Here is a 6,610-nt window from a genome sequence, read left to right as displayed (position 1 = left end):
CTTCGTGTGTTGTCTCAGAATCTGTGACACCAAGAACCCCATCTCCTGTCTTAGGAAACTTAATGCTGCAAACTCTTCCTAGAGGAACCTTTGAAGACTGTTACATACGAACACACCTTCCTCCAGAGGAGTTTCCTTCTGTCCTCGTCCTCCTTCCTCCCTCCCTCCCTTTGATTGTGTTTTTCTCCCTTTTTTAGACAGTGAGTGTAAGAAACAGCAGATGTGTCTTTCGCGGATTAACGGGTGTTGTCCTGACCGAGGAAAAACTGGGGTGAGGATGAGGATGGTTTAGACTGGAGTTGAAAGGGGAGGACGGAGCAGGGTGGGGGGCGGGGGTAGGCAGGGTCTGGATCGGAGCTACACTGGACTCGGGCACATTCGGAGCAACATCCTTTGCTGTGAGGCTACTTCTCAGGAAACCAGGAATGGAGGGGAAGGACCGCATAGAAGCCGAGCATGAACGGCAAGAGCGGGGTTTGGAGAAAGTCTAAAATAGGTATGGCTCTGACCCATCTGCTGGCCCTGACCAGTTTTTTCCACTGCCTTGGGCTTGGACATAGGACAGAACATTTTTTTCTGCCCTATTTTAAGGTTAGGGAAGGGTAGAAATCACGGTTTAGTGGTACATTCTTCATAAGACATGATGCTGTAAAAATACCTTTACAGGAGGAAACATTGGAATGCATTGCTTCCTCCTGGAGCAGTTCAGGGAAATGCCCACAGGGGGCGCCCTGCACAGCCAGGGCAAGAGGATTTCCTGGGTGGGGCCCGCTGAGGCCTGCCTCTCTGGAGACCCTGTGAGTCCTGCAGTGCTGGCTCTGCCTGGTGTGGTGACGTTACTGTCCCCGTTATGTGGCTGGTGGATATGGCTTTCTCCAGACCCCTAAAGTGGTGCATATTCTAAAAACCCTTTCTCTATTATGCCATAACCTTGCTCTAGTCAGTGAATGTTCCTAATGCTGCTGTTTCAACATTTGACTTTTTTTTTAATTTATGAAACATGCAAAATTTAAAAAACAGAACACACACATCCACATATACACACACGCTTTGCTATGTGGCTTCCAAGGTTTAAATTTTGAAAAATAAAAGAATGAAAACTTCACGACCACAGACCACCTCAAACCAGAAATACCTCAGAATTTTCTACTTGTGTAAGTTTTATTATATATTTTATTAGTTGTGTTGTCTTGTAATAAGTATATTTTAATGTAAGTTGGCTTTTATGACAAAGTTTAAAAGAAATAGAGGAAAAAAAAGTTTGCGTCTTCTAGGTAGTGCTACCATTTTTGTTGGTAACGCCCCTTGTACATAACTGTCATCACCTGTAGGTTGGTTGGCTGTCTGCCGAGTCTGGGCATTTGTCACTCTTGTTTGTGAAGGCTTTTCCTTCTGGTTTCTTTAGACCATTTTTATTTTAAAACTGGATCTCTCAATCCCGAGGGGAGTGGGTGGGTGATGGGGAGAGGTTGACTTGGGTGAGAACAGAAGGAGGCACCTCCCCTTGGGTTCTTTGGAGGTTCAGGTGTTTCCCTCCCTCTGATTGGTTGATGTGCAGAATGACAGGGAGCCCCACTGTGACTTGGTAAAACTGTGGCCCTCAGACACCTGCCTGAGGTCATTTTACTTGAGATTTAGCTTCCTAAGGACTTCAGCAGCAGTGACGGCGGGAGAGATCCACAGTGTCTCTGGGAATGCGCACTGTGACTCGGGCCGGCCGTGCTAGAGGCGTGTCTGGGGTGGAGCGTTCTCACCTGTCGCCCAGGGGTCCGCAGCCCGAGGGCACCGCACACGCCCTAGGGCCGCCTGCTGCCCCGCGGGGCGTCCACGCAGCTGTGTCCTTGTCTGTGTGTGAGCACAGGATGTGTTTGCTCCTCTGCCCCAGAGCTCAGCTTTTGCTTCATGGGTCAACATGTGAGCTGGCCGAGGTGGTTACAGGGACTTTTTTTTTTTTTTTTGTAAGCTATGTTGTTTACTTTTTTAAAAATGCTTGTGCTGTGGTATTTTCTTCCCTGGGAATAATTTTTAACAGCAAAACAGGCCTTACAGCAGTTGCTTTCCTTTTCCACTTCTTTCTTTCAGAAGCTTTAAGATATTTATTGAGAAGTGCCATATCTAATTTCTTTAGCTTTCTTCTCGGGCGGTGCCGGGCGTCTCTACTCTTCCCCCTCAGAAACAAACGAACCACTGACAATGTAACCGACTTACTACAGGAATGACTATGTCACTGGTCCTGCCGAGCAAGGAGCCCTGGGCCCTGGCCTCTCCGTGTGGTTTTAGGTTCCTTCCGGGTGGTTTTCTTCTGTGTGCTGGCCGGCTTCTTGTGAGGACCCACGTGGGCCTGGCTGTGGAGGGCCAAGCCGAGGCCCTGATGTGAGGACCTGCTGGCTGGGACGCGGCACAGACGGGCAGGCCTTCCCAGCGGTCTGCATGCCTTTCAGCAGGGGTGGGAGGACTCCCTCTTTGCTCACCCCGAGCTCAGCTGCTGTGGCATCTCATTGTGCCCTGGGCGCCAGAAGGGTGTGTCAGGAGGTGGTCCTGTTCGGTGTGGCCAGGGAGAGGGGAGAGTCCAGCCAGCCCTTCAGGTGTCAGGCTGCCTTTGCCCCTCCTGTGTGACATGCACCTGCCACGCTGGCTGGACGGAGGCAGGTGCTGTCTTCCCGGAGTGTGCCACCAGGAGCCCAGGTGGATCTTTTGCCTCAGATGAGGGGTGTGATTGTTTGCTGTCTTGAGTTCTTTGGAGAGTGAACCATCTGGAGACCTCGTGTGTGTGGATGGGGCTCTACCTGTGCTCTTCACCAAGATTTCACGTGACATCACTTCCGGGGAGTTCCGATAACGACGATCCCTGCCTCCCCCGCCCCAGGCTTTGTGGAAGACTCGTGGGAACGGAGGCTGGCATCGCCTTCCCTGCCCGTGGGAGAGGCCGCCGCATCTGCAGCGGGAGGGCAGCCGAGTCAGGGGAGAAGTGGCCGAGGATCCTCGCTCCTCCCTTTCTAGCGTCCTGCCCTCTAGGCAGGCCACCGGCTGTGGGGTGGGCTTTGGGGAAGAGTGTGTTCTGTTTGGAAACACCTATGATCTCGGTGGGAAGACATCCCTAGCCAGAGAGGTCCAGCAATGAGCAGGAGAAAGAAGAAGCAGGTGGGGACAAAGGCCACTGTGTCACAGTGTCCTGCGGAGGACTCTTAATGATGGAGGAGGAGGGGAGGGAAGGCCATGAACACAGTCACTGGACATCCTGGGGCCGGCACGAGCCAGGTTCTCCTGGGACCATTGGTCCCTACCAGGAGGCCGCCTTCGAGTAAGTTACTCAGGGCAGGGGCTGCAGGTGAGCCACTCTTAGGAGAAAGCTGGCTAGAAGGGAGAGTGGGCGCATCATCAGCCTGTGTTGTTCAGTATGGCCTTGCTACCCTGTTGGCTCCTGGTAGGTGCCCAGAGGGATTGGCACCTGCCCGGGGACAGCTTCCCCATGTGTGCCAGCTGCTTCTGACTCAGGATCCATCTGTCCGGACTTGGCGCATGGGTGCAGAGCCAGGCCCTGGTCCAGCTTGAGCATCTTCAGGAGGCCTGAGCGCCTACTCACATAGCCTCAGCCCAGGGAAGGGTCTCTCATCACCAGGCCCCCGAGATTGCTCTTACATTGCCGCTGGGGCCAGGCCAACCCTCTTGGCGTGTCTGCTTTAGAAAGCAAAGCAGGTGACCCTGCAGTTCTGCTCTGTCACCTTTCTTTCCAGTTGGCTGTGTTCTTGCTCCCTGCCACCCTGCCACTCCACGCTGGGTACTTGGGCTGTGGGTGGTGTTTCCTCGGTGGGAAGCCCAGTTGTGTATTGAATGCCCACCCTGTGCTGTGTGTCGCTCAGAAAGCCTGTCGCCTGGCCCCAGCCCTCCGAGCCATGAGAGCAGGGAGGTGGCTGTCCCATCCAGGGTAGGAGGGCTGGCTGGCCCTCTGGCAAATGGAATTTCTGGTCCTTTTTAGAATACCATGTAAAATCCCCGCACCTATTGGTCATACAAGGGTTGGATGTTTTTTAGTAACATAGTAAGCATAAGTATGTAAGTTTTTAGAACTGGTACCAGAAGACCAATAGCCAGGCATTTATTCCTGAGAACTTGACTCACTAGAAAAATGCCTAATTTGGATAGTGTTTTCCAGAACTTAGTTGGGTCCCACGCCCAGCCATTTCCATAACTGTTGGGTTCGTAATGGTTCATCTGTGGCGAGACGGCCAGGCCTGGTTCACCTGCCAGGGACACTAGATCCCACCTTCCCAAGAAGCACCGTGAATTTACCCCTCACCCCTCTGTCCAGGGTAAGCAGCCAGAAAGGAAGGGGCATGGTGGCTTTTTCTCTCTTGGTGACATGAATTCTCCTTGGTCATTGGCTGTTTGCAAAAGCTGAACTAATAAAATACTTAGTTAACGTGTTCAGCCAAGTAATGTCATCTTCAGGTCTCGATGAACTGTTATGTTTTGGGTAAAGAAACAGGCCCAGTAATTCATTGGATGAAGTTTCATCTCGGTCTAGATTTGTAAATGTTTAATGAATTCAGGGTTATATCCATATATTCTTTAAGTAAGATTCCTGGTTGTTGATTTGTAACCAGCAATTCACCTATGAATGTATCCCAAACCCTTAGAAGGCTTGGAAAAATTTTTTAGGATAATTTAGTTTTGTAGGCAAAAGAAACGAACGTTTAAAACACTTGCCCTTGGAAATGCAGTTGACTCAGCCACATTTTAAAAACAACTAGTGGGTCCAAGAGACCCACAGAGTAGCATCAAATAAAAGTCCAAGTGATCTAGTGGGATTTTTTTTTTACTATTCCTATTTTATACTCATTTTGGGTCTACTATAATCTTTGGTTTGGGCAGAATTTTGAATTTAAAGGATTTACCACTATTTACATTTCTACCAAGCTTTTTTGTTTTCCTGAGGGTATCTTCCAGGTGTGGATGAAGCAGGACTTTTGACTGTGGTACGCTGTGTGTCCTCATAGTGCCAAAACCAGCGATGCTTTACTTGCTCCTATGGCAGCTTGTAGAGATGACACTAGCGGTTTTTCCTCGTGAACTAAAATGCGTATTCCCTAGACGCCAGCGTGTGGCGATGGCCCCAGGCTGCCCTGTTGGGTCCTGGATCGCCTCTGGGTTGCCTGAGGCCCAGGCCGTCCTGAGCACTGCAAGCCAACTGCAGGGCACTGCAGGAGTACGCGCATGGCCATGCGTGTGTTTGCGGCGGACTGTACAGATGCGGGCTCTTCTGGACATCTGTGGAAGTGTCACATTCATTTTCGAAGTTTACATTTGGAGCTCACAGTTATGAAAAAGACGACCCATTCGCCGATGCTCTTCCAGCAGGCGAGGGTGGGTATTTCGCAAGGGAATGAGTTCTGCCTTGAGTCCTGTGAATTTCTGCTGTCGGTGGAGCAGGGGCTCATTCCCTCTGCTTGTCCCAGTCACGTTGGCATCGGAATGTTGGTAGCTAGCATTGTAAATAAAAGAATAGGTTCTATAATAGAGATAACGACACTTGAAATTTTACTTTGAAAAAGAATCTATAGCTCTACATATATATTTAGTTATATCACCTGACAGATTCTTCTGCACAGTGTGGAGATTGTTTTATACCAGATTATTTTTATAAAGTCTAGTGAGTTTGAGTGAGAATGATTTTGTAAGCAGAGTGATGAGCTTTACCTTTCAAGTTAAATGTACACTGGAGTATGCGTGGTGTGGGGCTTTCACTTAGCGCTCATAGGGGTTCTCGTGACGCACTGGCAGGTTGGAGTCCAGTTATGAGGCTTGTTTGGCTCACACTCCATCTGCTGGGGCTGCGTGGGACAGTGATGCTTCAGCCGGGCTCCTTGCGGATGGGAGGAGAGGGCCTGGGGAGGGGTAAGAGGAGCCTTTTCGGTGTTTTACATTTGTGCTTCCTCCTGAGATTTTTTTTTTTTTTTTTTTTTTTTTGAACAAAGGGTTCTGAGGTTAAAAATTACTTTGTAAACACCTGCCATAGGATGCAGTCATGTGGAGGTGTTTGGGGGAACAGAAATTGTTTGGGGGTGCAGATCGGGGCAGGTTGGGACTAAAAAAAGAATCAGGCTTCAGATGAATTGGTGACATGAATAATTCACCAAACTGAATGATCTAGGACCAAATTATCCAGTTTTCGGGACAGAATTCCCAGATGAGTAATTACTGGGGAAGAGGGCGGGGTGGAAGGGTGCACTGTGGACATAGTGATCCAGTGAACGGAGAGCTGCCAGCCACGTGCTGTCCCCTCCGGGGAGGGCGGTGTGGGGGCGCGGGGGGTTAATCTGCTGCATCCAGTGGGTCCCCCAGGAGCCCAGCCGGAAGCTCAGAACTCCGCGCCGGCAGGGCGTCTTTCTCACATCTTACCAGATTTCGGGCTCTCCCTGCCAAGGTCAGCCGCACGGCCATCATGTGGAAGGCGGTCTTCACGTGCGCCTTTTTAGTTGGGAGTCGAAAGTGGATGGTTATTTGGGCGGGCCTTTCTGATGGGGACACAGGGGGAGTGAATAATAATGAAACGAGCTCCTGGTGTCTGTCAGCGCCATCTCTGAGGCCCAGCTGAGGGCCTGTTCCGCAG

The sequence above is a fragment of the Pteronotus mesoamericanus genome, unplaced genomic scaffold (genome assembly GCF_021234165.1).
Source record: "Pteronotus mesoamericanus isolate MK-2021 breed Mesoamerican mustached bat unplaced genomic scaffold, CSHL_Meso_final scaffold_54, whole genome shotgun sequence".
Taxonomy (NCBI): domain Eukaryota; kingdom Metazoa; phylum Chordata; class Mammalia; order Chiroptera; family Mormoopidae; genus Pteronotus; species Pteronotus mesoamericanus.
The sequence above is the reverse complement of the archived record's forward strand: the minus strand, read 5'-3'. Positions refer to the sequence as shown.